This window comes from Neoarius graeffei, chromosome 3 (assembly GCF_027579695.1).
Source record: "Neoarius graeffei isolate fNeoGra1 chromosome 3, fNeoGra1.pri, whole genome shotgun sequence".
NCBI classification, from domain to species: domain Eukaryota; kingdom Metazoa; phylum Chordata; class Actinopteri; order Siluriformes; family Ariidae; genus Neoarius; species Neoarius graeffei.
In genome coordinates, this window is record NC_083571.1 from 3,275,944 (window position 1) to 3,289,102 (window position 13,159).

At 40.5% G+C, this 13,159-nt stretch overlaps 1 protein-coding gene across 1 annotated transcript in view; it reads left to right on the top strand.

The window, feature by feature from the left end:
- LOC132882484 (zinc finger protein 850-like) overlaps positions 1 to 13,159 on the top strand; it is a 122,916-nt gene that overhangs the window by 15,875 nt on the left and 93,882 nt on the right. The gene's annotated exons all lie outside the window — the stretch shown is intronic.

Genomic DNA, 13,159 nt, shown 5'->3' on the forward strand with positions numbered 1-13,159 from the left:
TGGAGTCTGGTCCACTCAGGGGTCCTCCAGAGGTTGCTCCTGCTGCCAGTGTGCCTATTTGGTTGGTCAAAATGGGGCTGCTGGATGACCCCAAAACCTTCGATGAGCTGTTCGAGCTTGTTGCAGAGGTGATGTCATGGTCAACCTCACAGTGGGTGGCCTGTCCATTGCCGCTCTTGTCGGGGGAAGCCCAGCTCATGTCTTGGCAGCTCCTGGCCACCAGATTTCAGGAGTACCCAGAACTGAAGTGGGCTATACTGCAGGGGGTTGGCCACGGCCCAGAAGGGCATCGACAGTGCTTCCGCACACTGGCATACAGCGAAGTCGGCCACCCATTTCCTTTCGTGTAACAGCTCCAAGAAGTCTGCCAACAGTGGTTGCTGGTAGGTGAGTGCAACATCAACGACATCATCAATCAAGTGATACTGGAGCAGTTCATCACACAACTGCTGAGCAAGACATCAAGGTGGATCCACTGTGCGGCATCAATAGAGGAGGCAGTCCAGCTGGCAAAGGACCACTTGATGGTGTTTTTGGGAGCAGCTGCTCCTATAGTTTCTCTTTCTTTTGCCCTCTCTCCTTGTCCCATCCCTTCCCCAGCCCCGTGGAGATGGGGACCAATTCCTCCGAAACCCGCTGTCAGTACTCATGTCTTTCCTTGCATCTCCTCATCCCTTTCTCCTTATATGTCTGTGCTGCCGTTGCCCCCCCCCCCCCCCCCCCCCCCCCCCACACACACACACACACACACACACACACACATGGACCCATCCATGGCCACCAAATTTGGGAGCAAGTCCGGGCAGGTCTGTCAGTGCAACAGGAAGGCTGGGATTTCCCTGAATCAGCATTTCCGCAAAGTGGTGGGAATTCTGATTTGACATTCCTGACATGCTGCGGGCTTCCATTGAATGAGCAGGAACATACCATGTCTTTGTGAGAATGTAAGGGGGAACACATCAGGCTTTGGTGGATTCTGGTTGTAATTGGACCTCCCAGGTATCAAAGCCTGATTTAGTGCTGGGCACAAAGAAATGCACGATTGGTGAAGGTGAGGTGTGTACATGTGGATGTTCACAAATATCTACTAATGCCCATCACTATTCATTTCTGGGGAGAAAAGCATAGTGTGGAGGTGGTGGTTTGTCCAAGCCTTACCCATACACTTATCCTGGGGACAGATTGGCCAGGGTTTAGAACAGTAATGAAAAGTTAGTCTTACAGTGGGCCTTGCAGTAGCACGTCATGGGGGAATCCTGCGGCGACGTTTGCTGGGGAAGTGGTCCCAGGGCCATCCGTGTCAGCTCTGCATCATGATGACATGGAGAGGGGGTAGCGCATTGCTATCCTCCCTCTTTGGGAAAACCTTCCAGAGATTTCCCACTGGAGCAGCTATGAGACAAGACTCTGAGGCATGCATTTGACCAAGCGTCAAATGGCCTAATGTTGCATTTTCCTTCCCGTACTTTTCCATTCTTAAAGGTAGACTGCCTTTCAGATTTCTCAAGTTTGGGTCATAAAGAATTTTCCCTGACACCCAATTATTTTTGTTTAGTGGACTGAAAGCTACTGAATTCCAGTCACAGACTTCCAATTTTATTAGGTGTTTTTTTTTGTTGTTGTTGTTTTTTTTTTTTGCTTGGCATGGACTTGACTTATAAGCACGGTCCATATATTTTCAATAGGGTTGAAGTCAGGGCTTGTTTTAAGCTTAATGTTAGCCTGCTTTATCCTCCACAACCAGCTCTGATGCGTGTTTGGGTTCATTGTCCTGTTGTGACTCCCAATCATGTTCAAGTTTACAATGGTTTAAGGTTATGCTGAAGAATTCTGAGGTAGTCCTCCTTTTTCATTATTCCATTCACTTTGTGCAATGAACCAGTTCCATTGGCTGTAAAACAGCCCCAGAGCATGATGATCCTACCACCACCACCAGCTGGTACAGTGTTCCTCTATACATCATGGTCACTGTGGCCAAACAACTCAATCTTTGTCTCATGTGACCATAAAGCTTTTCTCTAGAAGGCTTTTTCTGTCCATGTGGTCAGTTGCAAACTTTAAGCTTGATGGTGTCAATTTTGGAGCAGGGGGTTATTTCTTGGATAGCAGCCTCTTAGTCCATGGTGATCTGAACTGTAGACAGTGATCCATCAGCTTCCAGTTCATGGCAGGGCTTTGCCATGGTGGTTCCTGGGTTGTTCCTGACCATCAGAACCAATTTCCTTTCAGCTGAGAGTGACAGTCTGGGTTTTCTTGAAGCAAAGTGACTACACCTCCCAGTAACTTACATACAACTGTTTGAACTGATCTTGGGATCTGCAGTTGTTTTAGAAATTGCTCTAAGAGAGATTCCTGAGTTGTGTACATCTGCGATCCTCTTTCTCAAATCTGCACTGAGCTCTGTGGACTTTCCCCTTTTACTGTGTGTTGATCAATCCAATGAGTGCTGTAAACAAACCATTTTTATGAAGGCACAGAAAAGCTACCAGCTGTAGTCAATCATAATTCATGAACAGGAAGTTAAGAGGCCTTGGCAATATGAGAGACATTTTGGAAGTCTCAACACCTCTGGATTAATAATCTGAGTATGTGTAAATTTTTGACCCGGTGTTGATTTCAGAAAACCCAAAGAAAATTGTGCACCGAATTCCGGGTTTTTTTTTGTTTTTTTGTACAGCATACATATTTAAAAACAATCATTCTGCCACAGAAAAGGAACAGTTCAGAGAAATCATTGAAAGCCCAAATATTGCCACGACATTCATATCCAAGATGACATTCATGTCACTGTATGTAAACTTCTGACCACAACTGTGTTTTACAGTTCGGATAGGGTTCGTTTCATTATAGCCATCCTTCTTTTTACCCCAAACCCACCTTTTTGTTTGTCAAAAAGCTCGATTTTTGTTGCATCGGACCAAAGAACACCGTTGTTGTAGCGAAAACTTCAGGCACTTATGTTTGTGGTTAACTGACAGAACAGGTTTAATTTGTTGGCAAAGAGGTGGTGTCTGATGGTGTTTTGGAGACTTGAAAATCCCAAGGTTTTACCTTTTCTTGTAATTCACCAACAGTATTCCTTGGGGATTTTATTTGCATCGCTTATCCTCCTCCTCACTGTACCTGAGGACAAAATAAGCTTGGATCCTCTTCCAGGCAAGTTTGTAACCGTTCCAGTTAGTGTCCACTTTTTATTATTGCTCTAACAGTAGAAATGGACATTTTCAGGCAAGTAGCCGTTTTTAGAAAGAAAAGAAGAAAGCACAACTTTATTCATCACACACTTGTGAAATTTCCTCTCTGCATTTAACCCATCTGAAGCAGTGAACACACACACCCAGAGCAGTGGGCAGCCATGCTAACAGCGCCCAGGGAGCAGTTGGGAGTTAGGTGCCTCGCTCCCCAGCCCAAGGCTTACAATACCGAATGCCTCTGAAGCAACCGCTCAAGGGCACCTCAGCCCAAGGCTGTCCCATATTAACCTAACTGCATGTCTTTTGGAGTGTGGGGGAAAATGGAGCACCCGGAGGAAACCCACGCAGACACGGGGAGAACATGGAAACTCCACACAGAAAGGCCCTCGCTGGCCGCGAACTCAGAACCTTCTTGCTGTGAGGCGACCGTGCTAACCACTTACACCACCGTAAAACCATTCCCTGATTTATGAAGGTCAACACACTTCTCCCTCATCCTGTTTGTGCATATTCTTATTGTTTCCATGTTTATGGATGAATAAGGGAATTTGGCCTCTGTGCCACCTCATTTGATGCCAGTTAATCAGGAAGTCATGGATTATAGCATGAAAGTTCCTACACACTCCAGTCAACTCAAAAGTTGGGAAACATGCTTCCCATTTAAATGTTACAGACATCAAATTCTCACTTGGGATATTTTCCAAAATTCAGTAAAAATAAAAATCTGTGATTTTTGTGAATTCAAGTGAAGCTTTATTTAACTCACAAAAGTAGAAAGAGAATTTTTAGTAGTTTTACTAATCAACTTTAATTGTATTTTGTAAATATAAACTAAGTTAGAATTTGATGCTTGCAACACACTCAAAAAAAAAAAAAACAACGTTGGGACAGAGGCATTATTACCAGAGGTGGACAAAGTACCCAATTTCATTACTTAAGTCAAAGTACAGATCCCACTGGTCAAATGTTACTCTGATACAAGTGAAAGTTGTACAGTAAAAATTTTTTACTTTAACTTAAGTACTGAAGTACTTGCTTTTAAAAATACTTAAATATTAAAATTATATTTTTCTGTCAGTGCATTGCTGTATTATTGCCACAACGTTTACAATACCAAATGCCTCTGAAGCAACCGACTGGATTTACAAAATGAACACGTGCTGTAGAAGGTCCGGGTTCAAGCCCTGTGGCCGGCGAGGGCCTTTCTGTGTGGAGTTTGCATGTTCTCCCCGTGTCCGTGTGGGTTTCCTCCGGGTGCTCCGGTTTCCCCCACAGTCCAAAGACATGCAGGTTAGGTTAACTGGTGACTCTAAATTGACCGTAGGTGTGAATGTGAGTGTGAATGGTTGTCTGTGTGTCAGCCCTGTGATGACCTGGCGACTTGTCCAGGGTGTACCCCGCCTTTTGCCCATAGTCCGCTGGGATAGGCTCCAGCTTGCCTGCGACCCTGTAGAACAGGATAAAGCCTTGGTCACAACCGGCCATACGTGCTCCTACGGCCGGTCTATGTGCAAAAAACGCAAGAAACGCACGGAGGGCGCGCGTGTGACGTGCTGATTTTCGAGCTGTAGACTGGCCGCAGACCAGCCACAGAGGTTCTTTGTCATGTCAAACAAACTCTACGGGTGCTTACGTTTTTTTTCAGGTTGCAAGACAAACTTACGGCCAACATGCGTCTTTCTCCATGAACAAAAAAAACGCAGCGATTTGGGAAACGCCAAAAATCGCACGGCCAAAAAATTGTACGTCCGGTTGTGACCTAGGCTTAAAGCGGCTAGAGACAATGAGATGAGAACACGTGCTGTGCCATCATGGTGGTTTAACATTAAGCTAGCTAGTCAGTGAAGCTCCACCTGAAATGCTGGCAAATGCTTTTCAAACTTGAAATCATATTGGGTAGCTAACATTACTAGAAAAGAAAGATTTCTACATTCTGTTTATTTGGCAAGATTATGCTAAAACATATTTCTGAAAGGACTTCAGTTAAGTTAACATTATTCATGTTAGCGTAACTCCATTTTTACATGCTAACTAACAGTGTCCAAGTTAACTAGCTATGTGTTAATGTTAGCTGTGGACAAGGCTACAGCAACTTGGCAGGCAAATCCATAGAAAGTCATTTGACTAACCAGACTGCATAGCTATTGTAACGTTATCACTAGCTTTAAAACCACAGACAACTACATTGCCAGCTTTTTCTTGGAATAAAATGTTTACATACCTCAATGGAGCACTTGCATGTGACGTCACAGCCGATCCAGATTGTGACAGACGCCATCTTGTCGGTCAAACGCCATATTTCCGCCTTCTGCTTCTACTTCTACCTTTTCTTCTGGAAAACCCTACTATATACAATTCTACTACAACGGCTGCGGCTACAAGCTCTCCCTACCTGTGCACGTTTTTTATGTTTTTTGTGTGTATTTTTGCATGTTGTTCGTCTGTACCGGACTTCAATATCCACTACAACCATATGGACTTACTGGACATTGGTTTCCAGCAGAAAATGACGGTTTGTAGCGATTTCCATCGCATGCACAACATTCCGGACAAGAAAAAAAAACATTCCGGACGAGATAGCAAGACCAGCGGGGTCTCCGTGGATTGTTATCAGAAGCAAAGCTAAGGAGGCGGCTCTGGGAGAGGAAGCAAAAGCGAGGCTGCAGAGCCGGCCTGTTGACTAAGCTCAGAAAACAGCCACTCAAACCTCCACTGCTAAGCCTCTATCTCTCCAATGCCAGGTAAACAAAACGGACGATTTGGAATTACAGCTGGAATTACCTTATTCTATTCTATAATCGGCTGGTCAGTGCAGTACTAGTAATACTTAAGTGACTTACCCGTCCAGTGAAGATCATTTTCTTGTTTACAAGATGCCACATCTGAGTCGCTGACAAATCCTGAATTTCTGTAAAGATAACTGTCCAGAGATTTATAAGCACGCAGTGCTTCACCACTGAACAGCGAGGGAAAGTTAATGAGGTAATTATACACGTCTGGGTATTCCACCTCTGGCAGTTCAATATCCACTGACACGGTCGTGAAAACTCCGTCTGGTAATCGATAAGGGTCACTAATCTGTAGATCGTTTATTTTAGACATGTATCTAGTTATCTGTTCATTAGAAAAATGAGCCGTGTAGTCCGTCGGTTGAAATTGATCCATTCTGTACACGAGTGCAGCAGTATTCAGCTGTGCTGTTGACCGACAAGATGGCAGCTGTGTACTTTCCGGTCATGTGACTGCAAGATCTCTATATGCTTCCGCCAGTTGGACGTCGAGTTTTTGTAGGCTGTGATGTGGTTCATTTTAGGCAAACAAAGCAAACATTTAAGACAAAAATCTTTAATCCTTTCAGAAAACTGAAACATGGGTTCTCGGTATGACCATGGGTGCGCGTTTTCCCCAGAAGAACTGCCTCCTTCCATTCTGCCCTCAACTGATCGTCTTTAAATAATGCTGCTGAGAAATCATTGATCTTGATTTTATACAGTCTATGGATGTGATGTGATGTGACCCTGGTGATTACTGATAGACTGTCTCAGTGTCACCTGTGAAAAAACAATCACGTTTTAGAAAGGAAAAGAAAAAAGCATCCACTTTCAAAGCTGTTTCGTAGTATTGAGTCACGAGGACCTTGATAGAAATGTAGTGGAGTGAAAAGTATGATATTTGGCTTTCAAATGTAGTGAAGTTAGTCATAAGTTTAAAAAAAAAATACTCAAAGTACAGATACTCAGTGTACTTAAGTACAGTACTCAAGTAAATGTACTTCGTTAATGTCTTCCTCTGATTATTACCATTGTGTAACATCACCTTCCCTTTATTAACACTTTTTTTTAATCATATGGAAACTGAGGATATTAATGGTTGGTGTTTTGCAATTGCAATTTTTGTCCATTCTTGCTTGATTCAGGGCTTCAGCTGCTCAACAGTCCGTGGTTGCCATTGTCTGATTCTTCTCTTCATGATGCACCATACATTCTCAATAGGAGACAGATGTGGACTGGCAGCAGGCCAGTCAAGCACACACACTCTGTGTCTACGAAGCCGTGCTGTTGTCAGTTCAGAATGAGGCCTGGCATTGTCCTGCTCAAATAAGCAGACATTGCCCTGATTTAATATGTCTCTCTAAAATCCCAATGTATCACTGGTACTTTCACATACATGACTCACAGATCACATCACAGATGCTGGCTTTTTCACCTTTCTCTGATAACAAATTGGATGGTCGTGTTCACCTTTGGCACTGAGAACTTGACGTCCAGTTTTCCTCAAAACAAGCTGAAATATGGACTCATTTGACCACAGCACACGTTTCCACTGTCTTTTGGTCCATCTGAGATGAATTCGGGCCCAGAGAAATCGGTGGCGATTAATTGCTTCCTCCTTGTGTAATACAGTTTCAGGTTGCATTTCTGGATGCAGCAGCAGACTGTATTACAACAGCTTCCTGAAGTACTCCCGAGCCCACATGGTTATATTTCTCACATTAGCTAGACCTAAAAATCTTGTACTGAGATGTTCTTTTTGAACTAACTAATAATTCTCTCATGAATTTTGACACAAATGACTGAGCCACGACCTATCCTTTGATGTATTACATTAATGGTATTTAGCAGATGCTCTTATCCAGAGCGATGTACAACACACCCAGTGCGGCCTGGGGAGCAGTTAAGTGCTTTGCTTAAGGACACTTCAGCCATGACTGCTGGTCCAGGGAATTGAACCGGCGACCTTTTGGTCCCAAAGCTGCTTCTCTAACCATTTTAGGCACTTGAATATCCTATAAACTTTTCAGTCTTATTTTGCTTCTGTGGCAACTTTTCTTGAGTGTGTTGCAGGTATCAAATTCTCTAACTTCATTTATATTTACAAAATACAAATAAGTTGGTCAGTAAAACTTTTGAAAATCTTTTCTTTGTACTTTTGTCAGTTAAATAAAGGCTCATGTGAAATAGCAAATCAGATGTTTTGTTTTTATTGCATTTTGGAATATATCCCATTTTTTCTGGGAATGGGGTTAATACATTAATTTACACTACCGTTCAAAAGTTTGGGGTCACCCAGACAATTTTGTGTTTTCCATGAAAAGTCACACTTTTATTTCGCACCATAAGTTGTAAAATGAATAGAAAATATAGTCGAGACATTTTTCTGGCCATTTTGAGCATTTAATCGACCCCACAAATGTGATGCTCCAGAAACTCAATCTGCTCAAAGGAAGGTCAGTTTTATAGCTTCTCTAAAGAGCTCAACTGTTTTCAGCTGTGCTAACATGATTGTACAAGGGTTTTCTAATCATCCATTAGCCTTCTGAGGCAATGAGCAAACACATTGTACCATTAGAACACTGGAGTGAGAGTTGCTGGAAATGGGCCTCTATACACCTATGGAGATATTGCACCAAAAAACACACATTTGCAGCTAGAATAGTCATTTACCACATTAGCAATGTATAGAGTGGATTTCTGATTAGTTTAAAGTGATCATCATTGAAAAGAACAGTGCTTTTCTTTCAAAAATAAGGACATTTCAAAGTGTCCCCAAACTTTTGAACGGTAGTGTATGAATGATCATAATTACAGTAAACAAGTAAATACAGTAAATTAGAGATTGATTTTACTAAAAAGCTGTTACTGCCAAATATTTTCTAAGTCATTCTGAATCGCATCTTTCTGAATCATGTATTGTTCATTCTGCATTACTTTATCATGTGTTGCGTTGATTTTACACGTCATCTTGAATCATGGATTGTTCATAATGAATCGTGGATTCCTGTATCGATCGTGTCTACATGTTTGGTTGATACAAAGTATGAGAGGCATTGATGTATTGCCCAATAGAAAATGTTGGTGAGGTATGGTGAGACATATTAACCAATGAGGAGATAACTGCCTTTAAAAAAAAAAAAAAGGCATAAACTGTGACATTTGGAACTGTATGAAATGAGAAACCCTGTGATTGGGAGATTACTCTGCAGACTGACTCAGTTTTTGCTGTTTGAGTCAATAAAAGTCTGTTTTTTTTTTCTGCAGTGCCTTCACCTTTTATTCTCTTTTGTGGGCAACTTTCTACGACAGGTTCAGTAATGCTGGTCTACCACACAATGGTGTCCCAGTCAACTAAGAATTCTATGACTTTTCAATATCATCACATCATAATTTCCTGGTCAAGTATAAATCAATGCCCAATCAATTATGATTAGGACAACTATTAATCAATGTTATTCCAACATCTCTGTCATCAACATTACTGTGCTGTTGGGTTTCATCAGTATTGTAATGATGATACAACATTTTATTTAGCATTGAGGTTCTTGTCTCAACCATCATGATGCTTCAGATAGAAAATCAATACAGTAATTTTTTTCCTTTCAATGTTGTCTTGCTATCTGGAGATGCACGTGTGCTCCAGCAGGTGGCGCTGTGAAGATGAATTCCTCTGTAATCTCATAACAGAAGAAGATGAGCTACAGGATATTTTTTGTGTTCCTGTGCTGGATGAACTGTGGTTTCTCACTGAGATGATGATCTTTACCTTAAACTAGTCCTAAATGTATTTGACAGTCTGATTGGATGGATTTTAAAACAAAAGCTTGTTCTTGTCTTTCTCTGTGATGATGTTTACTGCGTTCTACTAAAACCTGAGGTAAGTTAAGTTAAAGCTGTTTAGTTAACAGATAGTGGTTCTCTCCTCCCTTCAAAGTCTAAATACAGAGAGAATGATCCAGTGGCGTATTCATCCTGTGAGAAAAGAGCTAATGGTGAACACATGCATCCAACATTATTACAGAATATAATAAAGCACATGCTCAGTGTTGATGTGGTTTAAATGTCTGAGTGGTGGGTTTTTCTTTGTTTGTTTTTACTGATTGAGTTGGGCTTCAAATGTATCTGTGTGTTGCATTTAAATAATTAACAATCACTCAATGTGATTAAAGGAAGAGGAACTTATTCAACATTTCTCCATGTATGGGAATAAGAATGTATAAGGGTAGATGACAGACCCCCCAAAAAGTTTTTTTTGTGAAACATCATTAATAAAGATAAAAATTACATTTATGTAGTATAAGAACTGATCTTTCAAAAAATACAAGTGGTCACAATCTTAAGACAACTAATTACCTATTTTTTTACATTTGTAATTCAATGCATGGCAAATATGTCCTTTGGTGTGACATGCAAAGAATACAGAAATGGCTTGAGAAAGTTTTATGTTCATATTCACACCCTTATTATGCATTTCTAAGTTTTTATTTCACATGAAATCACCATTAAAGACATTTTTCCTACTTACAGATGGGACTGATGAGACTTTTCCTGGAAATGCTCAGATAACTTTCTTGTCAATTGTACAATTTTGTTGGAAACTGTACAAAATTTTCAGAGGTGATTATTTTGTGTCCCCACATACAATATATAATGTTTTATAAAGACATTGATAACATTAAACAAAATTATGCAGGTTTTAAAAATGTCACACCATAGGACATCCAAGTCACACTAAAGGATGGAGAGAAAAACAAATACAAGACTTGGAGAGATAATAGATTTTGAACTTGTTTATTTTAAAATCTGATCAGGTTTTCATTTTAATAAACAATAGGGCTCTTCTGGAGGACGTTCTGGTTCCACCACTGGCTCCACCAGTATGCTTTCAGGAGACTGTGGGGTGGTGTCCAGAATAGCATTCAATGCTTCTTCCCTGGCTCTGCATCTTTTTTGGATTCCTTCCATATCTTTCGCAAATGTTCTTGCTTCCTTTTTGGTACTGATTTGATATCAAAGGCACACAGTTTTCCTTCAGCCTTCCTTTGTTGATATCTGTTTTAAAAGAAAGTAGAAAATAAATTTGTAAAATACGTAGATTAATGGGCGGCACGGTGGTGTAGTGGTTATCACTGTCGCCTCACAGCAAGAAGGTCCTGGGTTCGAGCCCCGGGGCCGGCGAGGGCCTTTCTGTGCGGAGTTTGCATGTTCTCCCCGTGTCCGCGTGGGTTTCCTCCGGGTGCTCCGGTTTCCCCCACAGTCCAAAGACATGCAGGTTAGGTTAACTGGTGACTCTAAATTGAGCGTAGGTGTGAATGTGAGTGTGAATGGTTGTCTGTGTCTATGTGTCAGCCCTGTGATGACCTGGCGACTTGTCCAGGGTGTACCCCGCCTTTCGCCCGTAGTCAGCTGGGATAGGATCCAGCTTGCCTGCGACCCTGTAGAAGGATGAAGCGGCTACAGATAATGAGATGAGATGAGAGACGTAGATTAATATTAATGTAACAGATAATAATCAGGAACTTGTGTTCAAACATTATATCCCTATTAATATCTCACATATTTGTATTATTGCAAAATGTTTTAGCATTATTTTGGGGAAAAACACGTAATATTACAGTCATTATGAGATATAATTATAAGGCCATGACCTGTATTACCTGCCCGTCCTAACACATTATGATTGGTTTTCATTCAGTATGACCTCAAAAACTCTGTGCTGAAGGAATTCTAAAATGTGTGTAAATCATGTGTTGTGCTGCAGTAGTTTCCTTTACTTTCTCCGTCGCTCTGCAAGGATCGCCTCCCTTCTCTGTGGATCACTGTTGATTCGGTCTCTATACTTTCTCGTCCTTTCTCTCCCACTCATCTCGCCCTCAAATCTTACTGTTCTAAAAAAGGTCACAATTCATCAATATTGTTATGAAATCTCATCAATAAAGCTTTTAATTAAAGAACACTAGACAGTCTCTGTAATCAACAGCAAATATCCATCATCCATAAAAACAATGCCTGTCAATAAACAATGAAAAGAATAAATAAGAAACTATAAATACAAAATTCAACTATAAATTAACTAAAATTACTTGTTTTCAAAGCACATTCTCAGAGATGCAGTCCTTTTGTGTGACACATTTGTCCTTTGGCGTGACAGTCCAATCTGTCACACCATAGGATATTTTCCGTCACACCAAAGGACATTTAGCATTTAGCTTCAGTTGAAACCCCTGTCATTGCTAGCTTAGTTCTCCATTAGCATTTAGTGAAACACATTTGCATATTTCAACACAACAAGGTTAATAAAAACACAATTTTTTTATCAAAAAATGTAATTTAAGGGTGTCACACCAAAGGACAACAAAACTTAACACTTTCACTGATGTGAAAACATTATTGAATATTTGATCAAGTCTGACAGAAAAACTTACCATGTGAACATGTCATGGGCTTCTTTGGGGTCTTCAGAAACATACATTTCAAGGCGGAGCTTCAACAAGATATAGTTGTCTATGAAATTGCCCGTGTAAAAATAGGAATTCGGTGTTACACCATAGGACGTCATTTTTAGTGACAACATTTCACAAATCCCTACATTTTTTGAAAAGTATGTATAGAAAAATGCATTAACACTTACTAAAATAGACACTTTCACAATTATGCCAGGGTTTTTATAGAAAGGCCTGACCTTCTTATTATTTAATTATTTAAGTTACTACCTGTTAAATTGAGCTTGGGACAGTCACACCATAGGACAATTTCAACGTTTCGCTCAATTTTTTAGTTTTTTATTTTAAGTATGGATTTCTTAAAGTTACTTTGTTTTATTAAATAGATAGAAGTTTAACCATTTACAACATTTTAAATTTTGAAAGAATGAATTAAAATACATTTTAGATCGTTGGACAGCATAATTGCTATGTCACGTCAACAACCCATAAATATACAATTTTAATGTACAAAAGACCATGTTTCAATTCATTTAAACTCAGGAAGCAGAATAAAGCTATTTTGTTGCTGCGTTTTTGTGGTAAATGAAAACTTTGTAACTGAAATTTAACTTAGCATTGGTTTATTCAAGGATCTAGATTTCTGAACACCTACAGTGCCTTGCAAAAGTATTCATACCCCTTGAACTTTTTCACATTTTTCCACCTTACAACCACGAACTTAAAAGTTTTTTATTGAGATTTTATG